General features: G+C 41.9%; 1 protein-coding gene across 4 annotated transcripts in view; it reads right to left on the minus strand.

Annotated features, from left to right (window-relative positions):
* LOC131460305 (plexin-A1-like) overlaps positions 1-11,638 on the minus strand; it is a 202,969-nt gene extending 191,331 nt beyond the window's left edge. For 3 of the 4 annotated variants that reach the window (XM_058630653.1, XM_058630650.1, XM_058630652.1), the window contains exon 1: positions 11,507-11,637. The gene's annotated coding sequence lies outside the window, so the exon portion shown is untranslated. Of the gene's footprint in view, positions 1-11,506 lie in introns of all 4 variants that reach the window. The other variant, XM_058630649.1, reaches the window with a different exon arrangement.
* Positions 11,639-27,825: the final 16,187 nt, after the last annotated feature.

The raw sequence follows: 27,825 nt of genomic DNA on the forward strand, positions 1-27,825 counted from the left end.
AAATAATGATAATGTATTAGAATTGAAAGCTGACAAACTTTCTTTATCCATATCACACTAATGTAGGGTAGTTAACAGGATCACAATGTCATCCATACTGAGGCCAGCAGACCTAAACACTGATTCTATGATACCATCTATATAGAGCAGGATTTAAATAGCTTCTTTTCTCTGAAACCACAATTCTCGTTGAATAAAGTTGCCACCCCCACGTAACATCTGTTTGGCCCCAACATAAAAAAAAAGCCATAAAGCTGGTGTGGAAGGGTGGCGCAAGCAGCAGCATCTGTTCCAATGCCGAGTTCAGTCCTTAATTAATGTTTGACTCAGAGTTTTTGTCATCCTTCTTTCCCCTTGCACTCTTCTCCTCCACCCTGACTTACCCACATGAGCTTATCCACAACAGTATTTATTATTCTTTGCCGTTCTGAGTTAGCTGGTGTTGCCAAGTTCCCTCCCTAACTTCTCTGTTGTCTTCTTTTCCCTCAGCTGTTTCAGGCCAAGGTGTCGGCTCTGGCATCATTTTGTTCAGATTTTCTCCAATCCCACCCCTTTCAAAAGTCTAAATGCTTGAGGCTTTTATGTTGATGCAGCTACAAAAAGACTGGGAGACGGGCTACTTTTGAAAAATGTGTCTGTGGTGCAGCCAAGTTTGACTGCAGCACAGATTGCAGCAAACAGACTGAGGTGTGCCTCTCACATAAACTAAAAACAGACTGTGCCATGTTTTACGAGCAGCACATGTGGCGATGGTTCTAAAAAGTCTCCTCTATTGTTGTTTGGGACAAAAAAAATCACATATGACTATTTCTAAAATATGATTAAACTTGTATCTTCGGTTGGGCAACTTAGGCATTGGTTTTATGTCATTGTTGTTGTTATTTTGCTGCCCTGATCATTCAGTGTTGCCTCTAGTGCCAGTTGGACAAATACTTTCTGTTTTGTGTCAAAGGGCAGGCAGGGAGAGTCTACTGGTGCACCAGAGGCTATGTCACACTGACTTCAAGAGCCAAATGAGGTCACACTTGGATAACAATGGTGAGACGAGCCAATCAACTCAACAGCCACATTCCTCCACATACGATGGAGAGCACGGGAATCATGGATCTGGATGAGAGAGGGTGGACAGTGGTGAGAGAAAGACTTGGAGAGAAAGGAAGCAACTCCTCCCAGCTGCCATGCATCAGCACATCACAACAGTCACAAGTCACACACCCCATTTCATTTGGAATGCAGTGGCCCGGCAAGAACTGAATGGGATTGCTGACACATTCCTTCATGTTTGCTGGCGGTTTCGTCACATGCTCAGCCTCCTTATCTGCCACAGAAATTCTACCAGCTGAGATCGAACAGACTCACTGGGGAAAAAACACAAGAAATGCCAGAAGCAAGCCGCGAGCAACACCTTAAAATTTTTCTTCGTCATCGTATTTCTCTTCACATGGGACTAGATGAGACGCTGACCTACATCAGAGCTCCTGTTGTGGGGAGAGACGGACAGGGTCAGATGTCACCGAGCACAACTGGGTCCATCATGGGATAACCACACTCTCAACCACCTACGTGTCCCATCACCATAATGCAGTAGCAGCTCAGAGGTTCACCCAAGCTGAGCAAAAAACAACAAGAGGCCCTGGCAATAAAACCCCCATGGCCCCACTCCACCTTTAAAGTAGGAATCAGTGTAACCTTTAACCCTAACCCTAACCCTATCACACTTCTCTCTCTAGTTTGAAGGCCTCATTCTCCTCCTCCTCCTTCTGTGTTTCTTGTTTCTGGTTACAATCAACACCCCACCCCCTTACGGCAGTCCACTATTGTCTGGCCTGAAGTACTTATTCCTAAAGTCCCCTGCTCTGCTTGCCTCTCCTCTGCAGGGGGCTAGGCAGAGAGGGGCAACATGAAAGCACCCCCCGGACTAGCATCATGGCAGCATAGAGGTAACCGTGGTCTGCTAAAAGAATTAGGCTTAGCAGCCACCACTGTTGTGCACCACACACTGTTGAGTGGTTTTCCTTTAACAAGCTATGTAAGGGAGGGAAGCAGGGGTTTAATGGTCCTCAAGCACATGTTTCCACTGAGAAAGTTGAAGAAAAACAACACAAGTCTTTCTGGAGCATCCACAAACTTTAACCAGCCCAGTCGTAGCTAAAGAGTACCACAGGAAATGCTAGACCCTAAATGTGTGTTAATATTGTTTACCATGTTCACAAAATGAGCCTTCCCTTGTGACATGAGCAATTTGTCAACTTAAGTTTTCTGAACAATCTATAGTTCCATGTGTAGCCGCTCAAAGTAGTTTGAAGTGTCTCGCTAAAGGTAACTGGATTTGATTTCAAAGAATTACAATTCTTTAGGATTGGGAAGGAGATTTAGGAAGGAGCGAGACAAGACCACGGTTAACTTTGCTCTGGCATCCAATGGAGTACTATACACGCCATGAAAATGCTACAAGAAGACATGGAGCTAGTCAACCCAGGCTTGTGAGTAACTTGATGCACAAGCTATTACAACTTGCATTATAGCTTTGTGGTATAGCTGCCACAATCGTTTTTATTTTGGTCTGATGTACATGCTCAAATGTGACGAGCAGTACAAGTAATGCATATCAGACCTTTAAGGATACTGCCTTCTTTGTAAGGCAGTAGTTACGCAATAACATGCAAACATAAACAAACTGCATCCTATTTGAGAGTTGGCCACCTGTGGAAATTCAATGTTATCAGTTGCCTTTTAACCTCACAAACCTTTGCAGGACATTTGCATAGATTTGCAAATGGTTGGTGTAGTATTACTGGGTAACTGTAGCTGGCAAATAAAGAAAAGTCCCTTGTACATGTGTCTGTGGTCGCCATGCTATGCAGTGGCACAAAGCCAAAACACAATGGAGGCCAGACTCGGCGGGCTACTCATCACTTCTCCCTCTTTAACCCTTTGAGAAGAGCACAAAAGAGGAAGCTGACAAAGAGCCTGTGGAAAGAAAGGGAGGTATGAGGAGGAGGAGGTTTAAGATATGTTATACTGCTTAAGGAAAGAGTACATCTGATATTTGAAAACTTAGAGGCTTCACCATAAGCATGGGGAAATGGATGCCAGGAATCTAAACAATTCCTTAAACCGGGCATAAAATATTGATTACAGCTGTAGAGCAAGAAAGGTCTTATTATAATCAAGCTTGCCCACCATTTATGTTCCACTTTTCCTCAGTGTTACTATTGATGTTGTTTTTCAGACGTATCTTACGAACAGCAATCATTTGTCATGTGGGTATTACTCATATTACTTTCAGTCAGATCTCCGAAAAGTTCTGAACCGGTCCAAAAACCTGACAGGACCGACTTGGCACTTCAGTATAAGTGCCTTGTGAGTGTTAAACATGAGGAAGTGAGAGGCTGGGAAGTGCTCCAACATGATTTAGGGCTAAAGCTACTCAAAATCTACCCTTCTTTTTCCAGCTAAAGAGGGATCACACTGGATTCAAGAAGGCTAACCACTCTATCTATTACTCTGAAAAACAAAACCCCCCCCCCCCAGTTATTGACTGGTTTTCAGTGACGTGTCTGCCTACACCAGACGTGACCACACACCAAAATCTCCAGAAGCACCAGCCCACATTAAAATAGTGCCAGACAGGTCAGGAGCAAAAAATGTGTGGGAAACAAAATGAGGACAGAGCACTTATCTTCATCTGGTAAACACACATGCAGGTGCGTGTGTGGTTTACGAGCCATGGACTGTGTATCGATGAGAGAGAGTGCACATATATAAACAAAAGCCAGAATACAACTAGAGATACACCCATGCCACTCCATTCTTGTTTTTGGTTTAAAATATCTATACATTTTGCTGCAGAAATGCCAAATTGTGAAGACTTTTTTTAAAACCAGCCTACATGTCTGACCAAAAACGGAGAGGTATTTCTGATTACATGACTTATTTATAATTTCTAGTTTGTTTAAGATTTGCCTTTGTGAACATGAACCGACCCAGCTAAACAATGTATCAAATTTTCAGCAGGAGTGGACCAACGAAGCAGACTATTAGGTGTGGACACACCCTCAAGAAAGGATTTCCTTTGAAAACAGGATTTTCAAAGGAAAACCTAGTAGGATGGATGTTGCCTAGGTGAAAGCAGAGGAAGAGTGATTCCATCTGTGTCGTCCACACAGATGCACACATTTTCTCAATGTCCACCGCTGCCTTCGGGGCAACACTACCATGCTGCTGACCTCTCTAGAATGAGTTGCCCTTTCTTCCGATAACATGGGGGTCGTTGCTGGCTGGGCCTCAACCAAGCCACAGTAAAGGGGCAGGGCAGGCAGCTAGCTAATTTATTAGCTGGCCTACGGCGATGCTTTCCCTGGGCAAGTGGCTCTCATCAAAGGCCCGCCTTCTATTAGTCTTATTTACAGGGCGGGGAGTACACACTGTCTGAATTATTTAAGATCCCCCTTCTTGTTAAATACAACAGAAAGCAGGGGGCGGGTGTGTGTGTGTGTGGACGATGAATGGAAGAGACAAAAATAAAGGGGAAGAGAAAAGGGAAAAAAGAAGAAGGCAATTATGAGTTGTTACACCATTAACATTAATCACGACAATAAATGTCTATGAACTATTTAGACCGCTCCTCGCTTAATCTCCTCGATAATGCAAAGCGTTACATAGAACACCTGGAGTCACCAGGCCCACAAACTCAGTCAGAGTGCATCCTGTATACTGTCCTGTATACAGTGTGCACACCAACGATACACTTGCTTAACTCAATGCAAATACATGCGCAGGCATACACCCACAGTGCGATGTCTCCTCTCTCACACAGCGGTTTCTCATTAACAATCCAAACATGCCTGAAGAGGCAGACAGACTCTGGTGAGCACAGTAAACAACCAGTAGGCTCCCTCATCTAAACTGAGGATCTCCGAGCATCAGCAACTCACACTTGGTGCCGATTTTACCAATACTCTGGGCCAGAGTCGATTCATTCAGGGATTTGATTTTTTTCCCCCTCTGAACCAGTGGAGATTGGTGTGTTTTACTCAGAAGGAAAACCTGGGTGGACAAGAAGTGGTAGCCATGGCGACAGCCTGACGCCAGTGTTCCCATAATGAAAAAATTAAATAATTATGGTCATGTTACAGTTTCTCACATGTCAACATGTGAGTGCAATCGCTCCTTCAGAACCAACAATACAGAGCTCAGCTCTCATGGAAAGCAGTTGCGGAAGCTCATCAATGTACATTTTTACCAAATGGAAGAAATGTTTAAAGTGTAAGAAGTTTAAAATTATCTACAAGCACATTTCATTAACCAAATCCTTTAAAGTTTTAAACAATTGATTCCCTTAAGTTAACTAAGATGTACCAATAACTAGTTTTAGAAAAGAGGTGACAGTGGCAGGGAGAAGGAAAAAGATAACTACGACATCTAAAAATGACAAAAATCACTTTGGTACACGATGAGCAATTGTCCTGTGGACATAAAATTGAGCAAAATTAAGCCTAGTAAAATGGTTGTGGAGTATGTAACCACTCCAATGCTGGTTAACCATATAGTGTGAGCTCAAATACCCCTTTAATTGGGATCCATATGCAACACCAGTAAGCATCTTTTTAATCACAATATTCTGTTCAAGCACTAAACAACATAGGTTACACACAAATGATCAGGATAACCGAAAGTACAATCAGCTTTGCAGCACAGCAAAATAATAAGAGAAACAAAAAGATCTGTGTTTTCTAGCGTTTCAGGAAGGAACTGTGACACCCCGATCGATAGCAGGACACAGCACAGGAGGAAATGTGAGAAAAAGAGAAGCAATTTTTATGGCCATGCACGGCCGCCAGTCATGTCTGAGGAGAGATGGACAGAATGCTGACCAGAGCATTACCATGCCAGAGAGGGAACCTCTTGTGCTGTGTGGCCTCGCCCACAAGCGGCAGAGGAGATGAGATTTCTTTACTAGGCCACTAGGTCAACAGTGGAAATGAGGGTCAATGCAGCATCTTTTGAACTTTGGGCACAACCTTCACTCTGACTGTTAGCTCAGTCTCAGTAGTGATGTGTAAGGTGGCAGGGTTCAAATGCAGCCAATGTGTTTGATTGTTGACTTAACGTGATCCAATGCAGTGCTCCCGTTAATAACATCAAGTGCCCGCAAAACAGTGGCCAGTATGTCTTCTTGCCCTTCTCCTGCTGTTTTCCATTCCAACTCAACTAATCAACATCTCTTTGAGCAAAATAAGACTATGTAAATCCTGTTTCCTAACAGGCAGCGTACACTACGGTGGAAACAGAGTTTATTTTCAACCAGATTAGCAGGCATGTTTTTGATACTGTCAGAACAGTGGAGATTATTCTGTTCCAAGTCGTCAAGAGTGAGTGGCTTTTTTAATGCCTGCTTCAAAGAGCAGGCCCCATACCCAAGCAGCTGTCACTTTCAACAGGCACTGCAGAGGGCGGAGGCAGGGGATGGGTCCTTTGAAGGAATGGTTAAAAGTATGCAATAAAAATACACTTGGAGAGAGGAAAAATTAATTATACATAACAGATATTTCACTTGGATGAGCACGACAGAGAAACGAAGGCTGCTCCCTACAAAAAAGAAAAACAACCATTTTCTGGCTGCAGACATTTCCTGCTCTTCCACCACAGTGGTAATATTTATTTGGCTACATCTGAAGTGAGCAAGAGGACAGAAAATATTTTTTAGAGAAGGTCAAAGTACCAAACAACACAGACCAGACTTTTATTTAAAATGTGCTACCCAAGCACTATCTTCATGCATCTGCTCTAATTCAGACAGTTTCCAGGGACCAAAAAACAAAGCTGCCGGCCCTGAATGTTCCAGACTTCTTAAAAAGGTGTGATGAGGCTTGCAGATACCTCTGTCTGCCTTTCAATTCGCTTTTGATTGGCACTGATGAGGGTTTATACTGCTGGCTTACGTACAAACTCACTTCGTCATATGATTTGTAACGCACCAGCACTTTGCAGTTCAACGCCACCCACTGACTCGCAATCGCAGCTTCTAACTCGGGCCAAATGGAGGTCATTCCTACTTGAGCAGTCAGTCAAGACATGCCCGCCAGGTATTGGCGAGTGAGTTTATTTCATATTAAGGTTTGTCGGCTGGAGAGATGTTAGCACCACTAGAGCTGAGGGTGTGTATGTGTGTGTGCATGTGTGTACAACAGCGGGGCCTATGGGTAGAGCCATGCTGCTGGTCTCTCTTTAGTGCGTTTTAATATAGCGGCTGCTGTTTGGCTCCTCGCCTCGGGGCGCCTCACAAATCCCAGAGAGACCAGGTAAAAACACACACGCACACACACACTTACTCACTCACACAGGGAGAGATGACAGGACAACGCTCAGGAAGAGATGGGGAGGTGACAAAGTGAGGAGGAAGGGAAGGAAACCTCAAAATGTAAAAAGAAAATGACAGGTGGTGTTAAAAAAAAAAGAGGAAAGGAGAGACGCACAGATCCAAACAAAGTGTTGCAGAGCGCCAGAGAAACAGCTAACCTCTTTAACAAGACTGACACAAATGAAAACTTATGTAATAAAAACACACCATCTCCACCAGCTATGATATGAAAGCAGATATTGCATTAAATCGCAGCTGTGGCAAGGAAGCCCTCAATCACACACAGGGGAAAGAGTGTAGACTGCGGCAGACACTCTCTGACATAACCCCTGCATTTGGGAGCGGATCCTCTTTCACTTGTAGTAAAGGCTGCTTCCTGCACTGTGCAGCAGCAACAGATAGGCACTGCCCTGCTAATACAGAAGAACCAGTTGAGGAATGATTAGTGAATATTGTGCCGAGACAACCAGAGATAAAAGGGAAGATAACATAACTGTGATTGACATATGTGAAGGACTTTAAGTGTGGTCTGTCTCTCTTGTCTGATGACAAGAGAGATGGAGGTAGGAAAGAACCAACACACTATGAGAAAATGACTACAGGCTAAAAAGAGGGGAGGGGAGGTAGATCTGAAAAATGAAATGTTGAACAGTGGGGGAAACTGGCAAATGAGCTAAATTTTGCAGTGTAGTCACATACACATGCTGCACAGTGGAAGTGTGAACCATATATTGGCTCCCTGCATGAAAGCCATGAATCACTGTACAGTATACCCTGAAGAATAGAGCTATGCACTCAAAGTCTTTTCACTTATATAAACTATTTCAGTGACCCAATGAAGTAGATTTTTACTCCAACAGAGGAACTCCCATGGGGTCCTTCTGGAATTCCATTCAGATCGTCTCCTCTAATAAATACAAAAAATGACATTGAATTACAATTCATTTCTCTTATTTTCAACTCGTCTGCTTTGTCACCCATCTACAATCTAATTAGACCTTTAATGTGCTTCTCATTGAAAAGTCCAGAGGAATGTGACGGGGGCAAGTCACACAAAGGCAGGAGCAGAGGGGTGCGAAGTGCACATGTCAGCTTGAATTCCAAAGTTTGGACAGCACCGATTTACCCTTCACGGCAGCAGACAGACTGGACAGGGTGGACTTTGAAATTTCACGACACTGCTGGTCTATTGTGGGGCAGATCTGTATCATAATTAGGGAAGATTGGGGCAAATTGCTTGTAATTTTCTGGCTGGGTTGCCAGCTTTCATGTGAAATGGCATGCAAGGTCACAATTTTGGAAAAAAGTATGATAAAAACTTGGGAAGAACGGAGCTAAGCAAGTTGGGAACCGTCATATTAATCATCTAAGGAAAGAGCGTTGTTCACAAATCTTTCCCAGGTCAGATACATATGTGTATGAAGTACAGACATCTTTACAATCCACAGTAATCCTTCTGAATAATTCTTTTCACAACACTATTGTTGAATACGTGCCAGCTAAATAAAGAGTGTGATTATGCAGCCTTTATAGAAACTAACTGAAAGAGTGAGGTGCACTTGTTTTGTGTGGTTGGTGAGATGTCAGTCAGTCTCTGGTTGAATGATTTAAAGCCGTGACTGGGCACCACCTCTTAAACAAACACTCATGTCATGGTTCAAATCCCACAACATTTACATGTGAATACTGGTCATTGCACTGAAATGTCAATAAGAAGCTGCTGCTGCTGCTGCTGCTGCTGCTGCTGCTCGACTGAACTCCGGGAAAAATGGCTCACGTCACTTATGACAAATAAACACTGGATAATAAAAACCAATAACTGCAGGGAGGATTATATTAACTATCTTAATCACACTTAAGATACAATACATTTAAATAATACATAGTAATTGGATATTGCAGTGATTTTATTATTTGCCTATATGCTCTACTCTGCCCCCACTCCTCTTTTTTCCTCCACAAAAGGTTGAAAATATGTCTGAGCCCTTGCTCATCGAATATGATTCATTAATACGTGTATAAAATGGGCTCCAATTGAATTCATGTTGCGTGCACGGACAGGGTGGCCAGTCTAATTTGGTTAACCAGGACTTGATTAAAAACACAGAACTGAAGAGAATCCAATGGAGCGTTTTCAACAGCTGACAGCCACTGCGCACTCAACACACCCACAGACAGGCAGCCCTCACCACTCCACCCGCACTCACATGAGGGGGAATTCAATTGCTGTCGAATAACAAAGCTTACAAATTGCCTCTCATTCGTTAGCAGATTAGCGCTCCTTTCACACCACACCGACACAATTTCTAATTATTTCAAAGCTAATAAGGGAATCGATTTCTTTTAAAGCAAGCACCACCTCCACTTCCACCCACTCCCCCGAGAGAAATCCAGCGCAACTCCTCCCTTAGGTCCGTTTAAAGAAAACCTCTGCAGGATCCACTAAAATGTGATGAAATGAACAAGCATGAAGCCAAATGTTTAATCTGGAGCCATCGCAGCCTCCTTCAGTCTCCCTGGACTATTTATCCCAGAGACAGTGAGTGTCAGCTCCATGAATACCTGTAATTATGTACAGTGCTGCTGCTGCTGCTGGTGGAGCTGGCATTGCTGAGGCAATGCAACAGCCACACACACAAGAGTGCCCGAGTAGGTATGGGACAATGTGAACATTTCATGTCAGGATAAATCTGACCAAAATCACTGTGATTCATGATGTAAAGAAAATACAGTCTGTCCATGGTCTACCTTTTGGCTTGGTTTTTAAAGCTATCAAAAAATAAAAAAACTAATAGCATTTCCACTTACAGTCATAGAAGAAACAGATAAACTAACGTTACTAAAGTTACCAAAAACTGTTTCTAACATGACAAAAAATGACTCATGCAAGCAAAAAAGTTACAAAATGTTGTAATGTTACTAAAAGGAGTAAATATTGTAAGTGAAAAGAAAGAATCTTAAATAAGATCACTATAAAACATGAGTTACTTGAATAAATGAAGAGATGCAGGCTCCCCCTTGTGGTAAATTCAAAATACATCACTATGACTGTATGTTGGTGCGCTAGACAGACAGTTTACACACTCACTATTGCAATAAAATGAAATTAGCCATTATCGTTTTGTTGAGGGTGCTTTATGTGGCAATAATATCATATAATATAATGTGACAGCCAACTCTTAGGGCTGTTAGCTAGTCCGTAGCTAGGATAAAATGTATTACAAATGTAATGCAAATGGCAATTTTAAACCAAATTCGACAAAAGGGTAGAAGCAAATATTGGGAGTAGAGACTTTAAGGATATTTCAAGATTGTTATTCAGTTTTGCATAAAACCCACACATATTCACCCAGCACTGGTCCTAAACCACCAGATTTATTTAGTTAAAAGACTCTGTGTGTTACCCTTACAAAAACAAATAAAGGCTTCAATTTGGTGCAGTGTGCACCACATTTATTATTTATTAAGTTTCATTAAAAAATAAAATCGCTATCCTCGCGTTTCAGGCACCAGGTGCTTAACATGACATAATTAAGTGGAATTTACAGTACCAGCTAATTGATTTAGCAAGATAAAAGCCGAGTTTACGCTTAAAAATATCACCAGTTTCAGTTTACTGACCATTACTCCGACTGATGGTCTCTCTCACACACGCGCGCGCGTTAAGACAAAACCTGAATTATAGCCAGTTAATCCACAAATTAATCCCAACTTTAACAAGATTCTACCTCAGTAGGACCAAGCTTTTGTCCCCACGAGAACCACTGGTCCCCATAATGTTGACAGGAGAAAAGGTCCGACAGAGGTCTCACAAATGAGTACACACAAACACACACGCCTCCACACACCAACACACGCAGGAATAACTGGGTATATGCTTCGTGTCTTTTCCACGACACCGGGTTTGGTTTGGTTCCTCAAGCTCTTTCAAAGCAGAGGAGCTGGACAGACAAGTCGTGGAAAGCGGAGAGGAGAGAGTGTGACACGCATATAACGACAAAACTCACCCACACAGAGCAACGCGTGGAAGGGGGGAAAAAAAACATGTAACCTAAATATTTAAACCGGCTCCACTACAGAAGAAGAAGCCCGCCGATTCCACCCGCAGAAAAGCCCCTGCTCCTGAGTTTGCACGGTACTTACAGATTCAGGTGATCCTGGGACCAGATATCCTCGCCATGGTTTTAAATTCCAAAACTTGGGAACATAATTTTCCACTCGAGTCGCGGAGTGAGTGGAGGTGTTCTCTCTCCGGCAGCTCCCTGCGTGTGAATGGAGAGAAGACAGGAATGCGGCTCCGCTCCTAGGTGGAGGAGGGAGGGAGGGAGGGAGGGCGGGAGGTAGGAGGAGGAGGCTTTCTGCTGCCCCTGCAGTACATCAACCAGCCCATAGAGGGCGCCCCCGGCCCGACTCCTGGTTTTTAAAAGGCTGAGGAGTGAGCCCAGGGGCGGGTGGAGTCATTTTGGGGCCTAAGGCAAATGTGGGCTTAAAAAAAAGCTTTATTGAATGTCAACATTACAATTAATGTGAGGATAACAGTTGTATTCCATATTATTAAAGCACATGTTCACTTTTGGTAGAATAATTACATTTAAATTGGATAAAATTATGACCTGGTGTTTTGGTGCATTTAAATAGAATAAAATAAAAACCAAAGATATAAAAAAGAAATGTATACAGTTTTGGTGAATTCTTTATGTTATTATTCTGTCTTTGTTTAGTCAGTGTAACATTATTTGCAATGCTGAGTAAATCTATTCTAATCCCCAGTTTCCGTCAGGACTTTTATCAAACTCAGAATCAGTTTTATTGCCAAGTGAGTTATTAAAATACAAGAACAAACACATTGACAAGACAATAAGATGAACTATTAAAGAAGACAAAGAATAAACTAATTTAATTGAAGGCACATTACATTAAGAAAAGCATTTACAGAGCAAGAATGAGCGAAAAGAAAGAGACAATAAAACATAGAATTAAGACTTTAATACACAGTAGCTAGAAAAGTATTTCTTTGTTTTCAGCATAAATGTGTCATAAAATGATGATCTTCATCTTAGTCACAAGTATTCATGAACACACAAACAGCTCACACACTCCTTAACATCCACAGTGTTGGTCATACAATGAATGCAACACAACACACGTCACTGTTAACAGAGACTTTCAGAGATGAAGAGAAGTGATGAATCAAACGCGTTTGTTGCATGTTTATCTGATGAGCGGAGATCAGGACAGAGAGCTGCGATCACAAAACATGAGTTTCTTTAATAACCTGCAGATAAAACTCACTAATCGACTATTTTTCCATGATTTGTCTTTCCATGTATTCTGGTCGTCATGTTCTGTGTTGTACTCTGTTTACCTTCATTACCTTTGTCACATATTAGGTATAATATTGCTTGACAGGTAATCTCATATTAGCTGTATAAGTAAGTACCCATAGACACGAATATTTATTTTTTTAGATAAGTCGTCACTGGTGCCAAAACAGTACTTTCAAAAGCCATTGATTTTATATACTACCACAAATCACATAAGCATTAAATCACCTCTGTCACAATTGTCAATGTCATCAAAAATACATTTTAAAGCACCTTTCTGATACAGCGTGTCAAAAATAGACATGGTTACATAAGACTAAAGACAGCAGCAAAGGAAAAACACAGGCAGTATCGTGTGAGGCAGTGATGGTGGCAAGAGGCAAATGGTTAGTGCAAATATTTGCAGGACAACTGAGCTGGTATGTTTCCATAACATCAACACTAACACCAGGGGTCTCAAACTCAAATGACCCGAGGGACACTGAGTGTCTATTCTGGTCAGTAGGGGGCCGGTCAAGTGGAAAAAAAGTCCAACTTTTTCAGAAAAAGCAACTGTTCAGTAGAGGCGGGCAACTATGAGCTTAAAATTATATACGCTGCAACAACAATATATGATATATGATGACATTTTACAGATTTTTCAAATAAATATATCACAATTTGTTGTGATTTGGAATAAAAATTTACAATAACAAGAATTTGTGATGTAAAATCATTCAATGAATTAATAAAAACATACAGAAATAACTCGAAATGGAGTGGTGGGCCACATGAAATCGACTGGAAGGCAGCGAGTTTGGGACTGACTAAAGCCGTGTTTCCATCATGGCACAGTTTGGTTTGGTACGGTTTGGTCAGGCTCACGTTTCAACTGAGAACAGTACGTTTATGTGGTAGGCGGGGTGTGCACTGTGCTCCATGGCCATGTCAGCGAGATTCGTGGCATGACGTTGTACTGGTGCACCGACAAAGCGAACATTAAACGCAATACAACAGACAACAACGGAGGACATCCAGCAGCTTACTGACGCTTTTCTGTCGCCCAATCAGCTGAGTGTCGTGGGTCTAGCTCCACCTGTACTGTATCATACCATTACCCTGGTACCTCAAAGGAAGGGTACTGAAAAACAGAACGGTTGGGGGCAGTTATTTCGGTACTATTCCTAATGCAAATGTCTAAAAATACAAACTGCATCCTCTCCGTTCCAGAAACACCCTGAAACAACAGAAGAAGCTCCATCATCATACAAAATAGGACATTTCTGCGTTAATAGATGGAAAGACTGTGACTCTGAATGGCACTCGACACGCTAACAAGCTCAAACTGCCTTACATTAACAAGCTGAATAGGCGCTTGTATAGTAGGGCAAGGGCAGTAGTTGTGAACGTCGACAAACGTAGCTCGACTTAATTGTGCACAACATTAAGAGAAAGCAAATCCTTTCCAATTTAATTTAGCCTTGATGTGATTCATAGCTTTGAAAAATTGTCAGAGGCAAAAAAAATAAAAATATAAGCTACGTTTACAGTGAATTGTGTTCTAAAAATAGAAAACAATCCTGGGAGACAGGTTTGGCTGTGAGCTAAACAAAATTTAGGCAGACTCCTAATTAAATGAGGAGGCCCGTGGCCTACCTGTCATGAACCATCAGCGGACACATTCACACCGAATCATTTACACAGACTGACACTCTGATGACAGATTTTGGACACAAGCTGTGGCTGTAAGGCTACTTCAGAACGCTTGTGTTATAACTCCTTTCCTATGACACACCACCTCCGGACAGCAAAAGCGACTTTGAAAGCCGAATTTCAATATTTATCACACATACAGTGAAGATCAAGAGTGTGTATGTTCCATGCTGTCCGTGCAGCACGGAAGCTTTTGGGATAACTGAGTTATTTAAACAGGCGGCTCGGGTTACCAATTGCACTCAGGAGAGCAGAGAGCAAGATCTGGCACTAACCGCACCACCTGGCCCCATACGCTGAGTGTGTGTTTGTGTGTGTGTAAAAGAGAGAAATAAAAAGAGAGAGTGTGTGTCTGATAAAAGTATGGGGCATGTGTGTTTTTGATTGGGGGAGATAAAGACATTTGTGTGTGTTAAATTAATAAAAGAGCAGCTAAATTTCAGCGATCTATCACACCACCCTGCTTTCAGAGGTTTGCAAAAGCCTCCTGTTTGCCATTAGAAATGGTCGGTTTGGCCGTCGTAATTCCAGGAGATTAGCCTTGCTTACCATGTGAAAGGCCTTTGGACAAAGGCATTCTCTATCTCACACTGAAACACAAGCACATTGATTAGCTCTGAGCGTGCGGGTCTGTACGAACCAGGTTCACTGTAACTTCCAGCGGGGATCTTTGAAACACAGCAGGTTCAAAGTCAGTCTTATTATGTGAACCGGGATCAAAGAACCACATACAAAATGAGCAGCTTTAAGGTTTGTGTTAAGAGCTCACGGCAGAACTCAGGCCGAGACACGGAGTGAGGCAATATGATGTAGTAATGAACATTTGTGCGGTACAAAGAGAGGCAGCAGGCAAAGTGCTGACCAATAACAAGATTCAATAGTGCAGAGGTGTCCAAGCATAGTTGTGTTTGAGATGATGTGACATGAATCAGCTGTGCAGGTAAATCAGCGGGAGGAGAAGGAATCTTAGACTACACCCAGCAGCAAGCAGCACACACTGTGAGGAATAACTGAGACAAATCAGGGACAATGTGAGACACACACACACACACACACACACACAGAGAGAGACCCAGAAACCAGGGAGTAACTAAAACAAACTGAATTACCATAATGCCAACAGAACAGTTATTCTTTGTCACTAAAACACAGCCATGTGTTTAATAATCATAAGTCTTGTATTAAAATAAAGATATTGCACCTTAAATATGCTTACTCTGCCTTTCAGAATAGTCTTCAACTAAAGGGGTTTTCATACAGTTCTCTGTGACTGTTTTTTCTTTCTTTTTTAATGAGCCAGATTAATCTTGGTTGTCACAATTTGACAATAGACGGTGCACAGGCGGAGCAGCTTGGGCAGAAAAGCACAGAGAATATTAAATACATTTACCCATGGCTGTTTTTGGGGTCTGTTGCTGTTCAACTCTCTCTTTGCTTGTCATTGTTGTTTTTATTCATGCACTATTAATGGGGCAGTGTTTGGCAAGAAGAACAAACATTTAAGTGAGCAGAGAGATACAAGAAATGACTGATCAGTGGGGAGAAAAAGGAAGAATCCCAGTAGTCCTTGAAAGCACACACGCAGAGAATACACTAACCTGCATGAGTGCAGGCACACATAATTGTACACAAGGTCTGTGCAAACACACAACTAAGCAAAGATGTGTGCATTATTATTGTGCAAAGCAAACGGATACTGCAGTGTTTTTATCTGCAGTGTTTTTATCTACAGTAATAATGCACAGACTGGTGTCCGTGCGTCATTTCTGATAAACAGGCAACTTATCAAGACATAACAATCAGGTCTAGAACTGAACAAACAAAACCAATATGATCACTGTTTGTTCATCAGTGCTGTGTTCTCCACTGCTCATGTAAGTGGATCCTTCTAACTTAGAAGCGGGGGAAAAAAACAACAATCTGTGCCACTTACATAAAACTAATCAGATTTGAGCCGACAGGCGAAGTGCAGATTTGATGGCCTTGTAACCTGAGGAGGCGCAGCTCTGTCGAAACAGGTAATTTAATGACCCATTAATTGGCTAAGAACAAGACGGCTGACCGTTAGGTAGCACCGTTACTGGAGCTCGTCTGGTTTAACCTCTCTGATCTGTTCGTACAGTCGCTCCAATCCCATTCCGGCCTCAGGATCCTGGGCCAAAATGGAACCACGCCATCTGTTCAACGGTGCCACCAGAGAAGGGCAGAAAGAAACTTCCTGATTTATCTATTTGAAACTTAAGTGCACTGTCACTTAAAATAATCATGCCGTTGGCTTCTGCAGAGGATGAGAACGTAAATATGATCAAAACTATCCCATAATCCTTTGCTCTGTTGTTCAGTTGTATTTTTTTCTAAACCCATGGTTATCAAACTGTGGTACGTGTACAACCAGTGGTACGAATCCAGGTGAGAAGTGCACTGCAGTAGTCTGGTCTGGAGGAGAAAAAGGCATGGACTGTCTTAGATCTTTTCAGTATAGAATCCTTTATATTTAAATGTTATTATATTGTGCTAAGATTTGCAAGTATGAGTTTCATTGGACAATGCAATGGTTTTCCATTGTGCAAGTGACAAAAGAGACTTGTATTCTCTTGATCAATATCAAATTGTGATTAGCAACTTGTATTGGTCAATTAAATTTAAGCTATTATTAAAAAAATGCTTTTATTTTGGGGGGGGGGGTATTTTTATTGTCATAACATCAGCTTGTTAAGTTGAGTCATTGTTATTGATCAACACTCGGTGGAGCTGTGATGATTTATTTAAAGTAAATACATTTGACTAAAATAAATGGCTCCAGTCTACGTCTACATTTGACGACTTGTCTGATGTACAGTAGAGCAGACTGTTGTTTATTTTTAAAAGCACTGTACTGTACATGTTAATTGCAGTGTCGTACTGAAAACATGTAAACGCGAAACTATGTCTGTCACCAATTTACATAAAAAGCTTGCCGAGTCGCACACAAACTGAACCAAATCAGACATTTATTTATGTGCAACATGATGCAGATGTTTTATGTTAAATATGTTAAATACATCTCAGCACATGGTTCATTAGGAGACTCACTGATTAAACAGTAACATAAGGAGACATCAAATCATTAGAGGATTGAGCAACCTGGAGATGGCACAGGTTAAAAATGTGCATGCATTTGTTACATCTTTGAAACTGGGACGTCTTAAGTAAAGCAGTATGAGTGAAGAATATTTCCGCCTTAATTATTCATCTAGAGTGCATTTCAGTTGTGGGGGAAACCTTAAGAGACTCTGGAGACTTGTTCTATAAATTGCTGCAACCTTATAGGCAGGCTCGTTGGCCATGATTTAATGTGCATCTTTTCATAGACCTCAATTATCAATTAACTGTAAGTGTACACCACTGGGAATATCCTCAGTCATGTCGTCCACATTAACATCCATTAGAAGTGAATCACCTGCGCTGAAGCTCCTCAGCTGCTGAATGTTTTCCTCTGGGCTGTAATCTGTCAAACCGGGGAGAAAAAGCCTGGTATGATAACAATTTGTGTTTCCTCATGAATCACGTTAAAGTGTTTTTAATCCTAAAGGTTCGCGTTTACACTGAAAGTGTGATACGCTTGAAAACCGATTCCTCCTATAATGAATGTGACAGGAGAGAGCAGGACCAGGGTGAATATATAGGCTAATTTGTGCTGTAATTTGTCCCCTAAAAACATTTGCCCGCGGTCTACTGTAAATTTAAGACCATAGATCTTTATTATCAACAATTAGGTCGTGTAATTGCAGCGGAAAATGTAGGTTGAGCACACCATGAAGCTTTTTTTTTTTTTTTTTTTTAAAGTCAACCAGTGATGTGTGCATGTGAATACTTTGCTATTGTGACTTTGACATTACATGAAGAGCACAGTATGATTAGAAGCATGTTGCACCAGGTCGCACATCATTAAAGTGCTGCATTTCAAAGGCAGTAACATTCATTTTCCAGGTGTTGTGTGTCGCGGCGGGCTAAGCTACTCGTAGGCTAAGCTAGTTAGCTGCTTAGCCTTCCATCCCCTTGCCCACCTTTTCATTTTTGTGACGCTTGAAAGGGGGCACACAGATATTTGGTTTGAACGTTTTTGAAGTATACCCGATCATAATTAAAATCTAGGTGAGGCGAACAGCACCTAATTAGTCACAAACAGCCTCTTTGTGTCGCCACGCAGCTGCCATCAAACACTTTTTCTGATGTGTTCGCCTTGGGGGGGCGAGCATGGCGCGGAGACCGGCGAGCACCAGCCTTCTGATTGAATGTGACACATTTAATTAGGATCAAAAATTACAGGAACTCGTGTCATGACATTCTTTTGATATGGACAGCTTTTGTTTTCTTACTCCTCAGGCATGTGATCTGAAGGACAGAGGGAAGGAGAAAGAGACATGAAGAAAGAGGACTTTGATGTTTTCTACTTGTGCTTGTTCTTTAAGTGTATATCTCTGTGTGTGTGTGGGCTTGAAACATATGGTAAACCAATTATCACAAAGCTAACCTTCTCTGGAAAGTAAAAAAGTTGAAAATACCACATGGTGAAGCATTGTGGTTTGATACTGACTGAGTTGCTAATGATATCCCAGAGCAGGAAGTCAGCTAAACACAGGTTAGCAGCTAAACCGGAGGGGTTACTTGTGATTTTTGTTCACGGTACCAAGAGGATAAATCTTTCTTACTTTACTGGTGTTTCATCGGTCACAAGCAAATGCATATTTTGGGAATTTAATAGTGAAATATCTGAACAAGTGGATAGAATAATGTGCCGTATAGAAATGCATGAATTAGTGGATTAAAATCTTCAACACTTTGATGAGAGACCTTCAGTCCCAAATGTAGTGCTGCCGAGTGCTAATAAGCAAATCCACCTTTAATTATGTACAAGCTTGTCTAGTGTTTTACTTTACTTTTACAAGTGTCTACAAGTTTAATTTCTGCCTGTTTTTGTTATTTATAAATTCATTTTGCATCATCATCATCATCATCATGTTCTTTTTTGTGAACTATATATCAAAACAAGCACAACAAGATATCACCCTGACTATTATTAATTTGCAATATCATGATGGATTATCCAGATATCCTTTTAAATTCAAATCACTGAACAGTTCAGTTTCCTGAAACTGTTTTCCACTTGACTGGCCTCTGGTCCTCTCCTGACCAGACTAGAAGTTCACTGGCCCCCCCAGGTCATTCTGAGTTTGAGTTTATCAAGTGTCCAGTAATTGTCACTAAATGGCACTTTATTGGCAGAAAGCAGTCACTTTTAAAGATCCACTTACCCCAAACAATTAGAGACAATCAGACACCAGGAAGAGACGATAACAGCGAAAACCCAACACCAGTTCACCAGAGAAGAAGAAGAAGCAGGAAAGGAAAAAGACAAGGGAAATGATTCCCTATTCCTTCCCCATGTCACATCTCATGCATGTTTCTGTGACCATATTATGTCAGTTAACAGTTCCTGTGGTGAGGTGACACTTTCCTTTATTATATTTTAGTGTTAGTATGAGGTGAGTACTGTTAATCTGCTAAAATATCAAATCCAAAGATCATAAAAAAGCCATGTTTTACCCTTGAACGCTTGGATCATTCTTCATGCTTTGAATGTTTTTTGGAATTTGATTCAGAAAACATAATTAAGTGTTTCATTATCGCTGCTGGTCTTGGATCAGCTCAGGCTTTTACATCGTGAGTCACAGACAGTGAGGGAACCTCTTCAGTGATCTAATGTCATCCCTCCTACTGCAAGAGACTTGATACGTTTTAGTCCAGACCTTTTCCGGAGTACCTGTGGGAGAAAGTGTGTCAAAACATCTACTTCTAATTACTGCCTATTTTGTCTGGCTCATTTTAAACTGGGGCATTGTGCCAGGCCTTTGCCCATGCCAGTGTTGGTGACAGTAACAGTTCTAGTCATATCTTGGCAGGTATGCTTACGTCGAGGGTTTTACTGAGCAGGAAGTTTGGGGTTTGGCTGGAGTTATATTAACAGGATGTGTCATCTCAGCTGTGCTCAGAGCTGAAATCAGATCTCTTTCCTAACAGTGATGAATCGTGTTGCCTCTTGACCATTCATAACATAGCCCAGCAATACCTAAACCCGAGGTGTTCACTAAAGTGTAGAACTAAAATGTTGCACCTCATTTTTCAGGTGCACATTTGAGAATAATGTGCAAAAAGTTGCTGCTGATGCCATCACTGCTGGGGAGCTGCTTTGCAGCGATTAGACATTGAGTTGAGTTCTTACAGAAAAGCAAAAAAAAGAAAAAAGAAAGAAGCTTTTTCTCCAAATTACCTGCAGTTTCATCATTTCCCAGTAGCTGTACCTTCATGGTACAGATTGGTGTCTTTTAGCCTTCTCCAGCACTGTAAAGCTCGGCCTCATCTTGCCCTTGACAGAGGAGCTTGTCACACTCACACAGTAATTATACCAGAGCTGATGTCTCCTCTTTCCATTGAATTATTGAGAAGGTGGAGAGGACAAAAGATCCCATGTAGAGAGACAGCACCGTTCACATCCCACTGGCCTCGGGGTAAAAACCCAAGATGGACGCTGCAGAGAAACGGGCCACCTGCAGATGAGTCCTTTTTTTTTCCCCAGCAGCCAATGTAGGTCGCCTGAGAGTTCAATCAACAGCACAAACAGTTTATTGTTGCATTCGTGACAGTGTTTTTGACTATTTATTTTAACAACGCCTATATTCCTGTTGGTTTTTTCAAGTGTCGGATTTTAAGTTACATTTCCTCTGAGAAGATGTGAAAAATGTGGACATGAATTTAATTATGCACACTAGCCTCTTTGTATGCATGCAATGCCTCTAGGATATGGAGTCCTAGCTTATTTTGGGATGTGTTTTAAACGCCTTTGGCAACTTTAAACGATAGAAGCGCAAGTACTTTTCTAATCTATGATGTCAAGCAAAGTACTGGGACCCTTGAAAACAAAGTCAATAACATGCGGAACACTATAAATAGGAGCTTTCTTTGAAATAAGATGGGCATTTGTTGTATTTTTATGATTGATAATAATACAAATGTCAGTGCAGATGCCAGAACCCCCTTCAGACAAATGTCATTACACAGGAAACTCTGTCACAGCCTTCTGAAATGCAGTCTTTGCTTGTGCAGAGTCTGCAGTTTGTGCCTCTGACATGAAAATGCAGAGAAACCACAACCACAACGTTGTGCATGTGTTTGCCTCTCTTGTCAGCAGAGGTTTGTTTCAGGATTTTAATTCGATTTTTATAGCCAATATATGATACAGATATTGTTTTGGGGACAATATTTTCGGTTGGTTTCCATTTTCCCCTCTATGTCTGACTTAATATCTGTTTAATAACAACAAATTATACACAAAATTGCTTAACTTAACAAAATACTTATTTAGTTACCCTCATGGGCCATCTTTCCAATGCGCCTTTTGTGTCGCACACTGCAATGCACTTGATTTAAATGAAATGAATAGAAAAGTGGAATATTGAATATGAAAACGCAGAATTACTGTGTCCTATTAGTTGATTATCGATTCAGGAAATAGCTTCAATTCTAAACCAAGAGGGAATAATTCAAATAAAAGTAACAGTGACGTGAGAGACATCCTCTGCAAATAAAAGAGAATAAAGAAGAGAATGATGTCACAATGGAAGCAATAGCTGAAAAACAAGCAGAACTTTCACCCTGTTCCTTTTCACAGTTCACCTCCAATTCCTGTTTTCGTATTCTTTCTTTCTGTGAGTGTCATTCATTGAAGCTGTGGACTAAATCAATTCAGCCAGAGACTCTCTTGACAAATCAACAAGTGGCGACACATTTTCACAGTGAGACACTCACGAGTGGAACTTCAGAGTGACAAGCTCATCACTGCAGGCTCAAGATACCCACGGCACCTCGAGATGATATTTGAGCACAAACGGAGCTTTTTGCTGTTGTTTTTAAAAGCAGTGCCACTTGAACTGTGTGAAACAGTCAATTATGACCATTTTAACATTTCTCACAGCTCTAAATGACACCTTTTATAAAAGCATTTTGTGGTGAGGAGAATCTTGCTTTCCTTCAACTGTGGGAGGGTCACACCAAGTCACACTCAGTGTTTCTTATATAATCCACACAAGGGAGTTTACATAATCTATTCTGTGGTAAGACCTTGAGGTTTGTGTAAATCGGTGCTGGAGGGCTTGATGCTGACCTGAGAATTTTTCAGCAAGTTTAGAAGAAAGAAAATAGAATATCTGCTCCGTTCAACTGTCTTCCACACAGCAAACCTATAACGGAGAGAAAAGGTGACATGTAGGAGTAGCCTGGGATTGCTGGCCTCAGTTGAGTGCCTCTGTCTCCACTCCTGACAGAGCAGTGAGTGGCCCTCACTCACAGCTGTCCCGGACTCAGTCAGCCAGACACGGCTCAAACCTGGAAAACAACACGATACGCTACGATGCTAAGATGCGCCTGCCGGTGCAATTGTCCTCCTAGAAGAGGGAGCGATTTATATGCAAAACAATGCAACCTGTCGCGGTTGGTCTAGAAAGCTTCCCGATGACTTCCTGGTTGGATGGGTCACACAGGATGTGATGCATGAGGCCGAGATGATAAAAGCAGGTATAAATCCTCTGAGGCAGCAAGGCCACACTGGGTTGTTTTACTGATTCAGTGCTTCATGTTAGCAGAAGAAGACAATGAAGCTGTTCAATCTGCTACTAATCCGAACAATGTGCAAATTATGTCTGGACAGCATAAGATAGAGAGAAAAAATGGCCAGTATAGGCAGATAAATGCATCAAGTGCATCATGTGGTGTTTAGATCTCACCATGGCTGTGCTGCACACAGGAAGCGATTTGTTTTATGTGAAAACTGACAGAAAAAAACTGGAACACTGAGCGAGTAAAGCGAGGCTGCAAAAGACAAAGCCCATGAAAAGTTTCAGAAGTGAATTCTACTGCTCAAAGAACCCAGTCATTCAGTCGTGAGTCGGGATCAATGTGTTTTGCCCCAGGCGCTGCTTCACTGCTGCTGTATACACGCAAACGCTCCCTCAGTCCGAGCTCAACCAAATGAAGGACACTCATGATAAATTGTTTCTGCTGACACAGACCAAACAGAGGCAAAGTAATAACGTCAACAAAGGTTACACACTGCAGCTTTAAAGTCATGCTTAGAAACATTTATGTCCTGTAATATGGAAGGTAACAAAACCACAGAGAAATCTGTAATTAACCCAAGGCTACATAGGGTTTTTGTGTCTTTCAGCTCGGATTTTTGATTTCCATAAAGCTCCCAGCATCATTTACAGGAGCAGGCAGCAGTTTTCAGGAGGAAAATAACAAGATCTGACAAATCAACTGTACACAACTAGCACTGTAAAGAAATGGTTCACAACTACCTGGTTAATATAGTGTAGTGAAGCCAAATTAGGAGCCAAGTATTTCCCTCAGGAAACAGTGGAGAGCAAAACAAAATCAGTGGAAGACTGAGTGGTGGCTGTGCATCACTGAGATGGACAGAGAACTGAGTCAAAATTAACATTAAGATGCACAGTGGTGTCTGTTGGATCAGGAAATAGAAGTGTTTGCTCTCTATCACCCACGAAACAAAGTCACTCACAGAAATACTGTGTGTAAAAATCAGCTGAAAAACTGTAGGAGGAGAAATGAACTCCAAAAGCTAAATAAAACAGAACAAAAAAGGTAGAAGATGATGATACAACAATAATAATCATAAAGAAAAGAGTAATATAATAGCCGGGAATTGCTGACTCGGCCTTCCAGACTAATAATGCCGGCAAAACAGCACCAATAAGGGTGTGGAAACACAGTATAATTTATTGGTCTTCCACTTCAGCTTCCACTGTTATTGTGAAATCAGAAGTTGCTTGTTACAGCCAAATATCGCTCACTTCACCCATCTCTTCCAAACCTATTGTGGCGCTCAGTTACCATTGAAAGGTGTTAAACTGCCTCTGATTGTATTTTTAAAAACTAACATCAGTATAAATATTTTATATTCCATTTCTGCCAAATTGAAAAAAATGTCCCCTAAAGTCTAATGTGAGGAGTGCATATAAACTTCCTCTGGTGGTCATTTTTCAGCAGAAACACCAGAGAGTTAGGTGAGCAAATCATTAAAAATTCAATGGCAGTGGTGACAGTGAGATTGTATTTCTTCATATGCTTAGTGTTTAAGATTTCTTGAGGTCTTTAAGATGAAAAACTCAACATTTATGCTTCAGGAAAGTTGTAAAAATTAATCTGATTAGACCAAAGTACGAGAGGAAAGTTTAAATCATCCCTGTCAGCTGCTCTTATGATGAGCTGCACCTTCATATGAGGAGATTTAGTCTGGTTATTTTGCATTTCATCGTGTCATTCATTTTCCTCTGCGTCTGTCTGTCCCTGTGACTGCAGAAAGATGAGTATGGCAAAGCAGTGGGAGCGAACAAAACAAGAGTGCATTTACTCACCATGTGAAACACAACAAATATGATGACATAATTGTCTTTTCTCAATTCACTTCTCTACACTCAACTAAACGGAGTGTCACAAGCTGTGAGTCGTGCGATCCCCAATGTTGTTCAGCAAGGCAGACAGGTAATCAAGACAAAGGAGCAACACACAGCTTTATTGTTAAACGCTCCTATCTCATACATCCTTTGGTCTCCACACACACACACACACACACACACACACACACATATTCAAATAAATGTTCAGAAAGCTCTGGCGCTGCAGATTCACTTATCTAATGACCTTGTACACGTAGTGAAGATATCCCCCTTTGACACAGCTAATTGGTCGGCATGTCAGAGGATGTTTAGCGGCTTAGGAAATCACATCTGCCCATTGATTTCTCGGCACTGCGCCCCCTCCATCAGACATTGTATTGCTTAATCCAGTCTACAACTCTATTGTAGTGAATCCTCAATGGATTCCCGGGCAGAGGAGGCGGCGAGGAGGAAAGTGAGAGGGAGGGAGCAGGGAAAAGAGGAGAAGCGATTAAGAGGCACTTGGGATGTTGAGATAAATTAAAGACTGCAGGTTCGTGTGCGAGAGCAAGAATCAAACTACAACGGCGGTGTACTCGGAGCAGAAGATGCAGAGGAGAGGGACGTATCGGGGCTTTACAGCCATGCTCGTGGTTTATGCTGAAGCATATTTAAGAGCAGCAGGTTGTCATGCGGCAGTATGGCTTCACGTGCTACTGTGTCATGCTACTTGTGTTTGTACTGAGCTGCTGTGCCAGCTGAAGCATGCCAGGTTGTGTAGGAGCATCTGCTCTCAGCTTAAAGCTTCTGTCTTCCCTGTAGTTAATCAGGAGAGTCGCTCTGTCGTTCTGTCTCTGCTGTGCATCCTCTGATGATTTTGAATACACTCACTGACATACTGCATTCCCTAGCCACTTACCCTAACCTTAACCATCACAGCCAAATGCCTAAACCTAAGCCAAACACAATTCTAATCTGAAAACCAAGTCTTAAACCTCAAAAAGACCCTTTAATGGGTGAAAGAACGTGAGCCAAGATGTCCTCACTCCCTTTGGTTGAGAGGTTCTTTGGTCCTCACACCCACAAAAGCTTCTTCTTAGGACACTGCGTTGACTTTCATTCATTTGGACAGTCTCGCCAAAGCACACTCCTGAATCTTAGCCATCCATCCATCCATTATCTACCACTTTATCCTCCACCAGAAGGTCGCAGGGGGTGCTGTGCCAATTTCAGCTGACATAGGGCGATAGGCAGGGTACACCCTGGATAGTTAGCCAGTCCATTGCAGGGCCACACATACAGACAAACAACCATTCACTCTCACACCTATGGTCAATTTTGAGTGACCAATTTAACTAAACCCGGTGAAAACCCACACACACAGGGGAGAACATGCAAACTCCATGCAGAAAGGCCCTTGTTCCAAACAGGGCTCGAACCCGGGTTTTCTTGCTGCAAAGGCAAGAGTGCTAACCACTACACCAACCGTGTTAAATCTTAGCCACAACCAGTAAATTCCTAACCCTAACTTTAACCTAATCACAATTCATATCTTAGCTCTGATCATAACCAGTTCCTCAGAAATTAGGTTTCCTCATGAGACCCAGGTCTAGAACCAAGGTTAGGACCAGTAGAAGCCAGAAAATGTCATAAGATCACACACACACAAACACCCAAGTACAATGTATACAAAAGTAATAGCTGAGTTTGTTATCTACGTATAAAATTGTATAAAACTGTTACCATTTACATTTTTATACAAGTGTATCCAGGTTATACACGTGCCTGCCATATTACATGGCCTGTGTACCTAATAAAGTGACTGTGGGGCGACTGTAGCTCAGTGGTCGAGTGAGACGTCTTTCAACTTGAAGGTTGTGGGTTCAATTGTAGTCTTCATGCCGACAAGCCCCAGCTGTGTCGGCAGCGTGTGAATGTGTGTGACAGATGTCAGTCAGTCAGTCAGTCATCATCTACCGCTTTATCCTCTGACAGAGGGTCGCAGGGGGTGCTGTGCCAATCTCAGCTACATCGGGCGATAGGCGGGGTACACCCTGGACAGTTCGCCAGTCCATCGCAGGGCTACACACAGATAGAGACAAACAACCATTCACTCTCACACTCACTCCTATGGTCAATTTGGAGTGTCCAATTTACCTATCCCCACATTGCATGTTTTTGGACCTGTGGGAGGAAGCCGGAGTACCCGGAGAGAACCCACGCACACACGGGGAGAACATGCAAACTCCATGCAGAAAGGCCCTTGTTCCAACCGGGGCTCGAACCCGGGTCTTCTCGCTGCAAGGCGAGAGTGTGTGACAGATGTGTGATATAAAATGAATGAATGGCAGAAACTGTAGTGTAAAGCATCAACACTATACAAGTATATAAATAGGGACCATTTACAGCAGTGGCCTTCTAGTGCGACATGTTGTGAGTTCAGAGATGGTTCAGACTTTTCCCTACATTTGTTCAGCAGCAGTGCACCACAGCTGCTAGATTATTGAACACCGCTGCTAACATTTCATGTGATCATTAATATCCATGTGCCACTAATGCTAATCACTTATCACTCATAATAGAGTCAGCTCAGCGGCACCACTGTTGAAAATATTTCTCATATCTTGGCTGTAACAAATGCTTATTGCAGTTACTGTTACCTTTCTAACGTCTCAAACCACTGTGGTCGTTCTCTACTGACCTCTGGCATCAACGAGGCATTTTCACCCAAAGAACTGACGCTGACTGGATATTTTCTCTTTTTCAGACCATTCTCTGTAAACCCCAGAGATGGTTGTGTGGGAAAATCCCAGTAGTTCAGCAGTTTTCTGAAAAACTCAACAACTATGCAACATTTGGCGCTTTTCCACTCTACAGTTCCAGTTCACGGCTCGGCTCGGAACGGCACGGCTCGACTCTACTCGGTTTGGTTTTGTTTTCCATTACTATAGTACTT

This window comes from Solea solea, chromosome 6 (assembly GCF_958295425.1).
Source record: "Solea solea chromosome 6, fSolSol10.1, whole genome shotgun sequence".
Lineage (NCBI taxonomy): Eukaryota > Metazoa > Chordata > Actinopteri > Pleuronectiformes > Soleidae > Solea > Solea solea.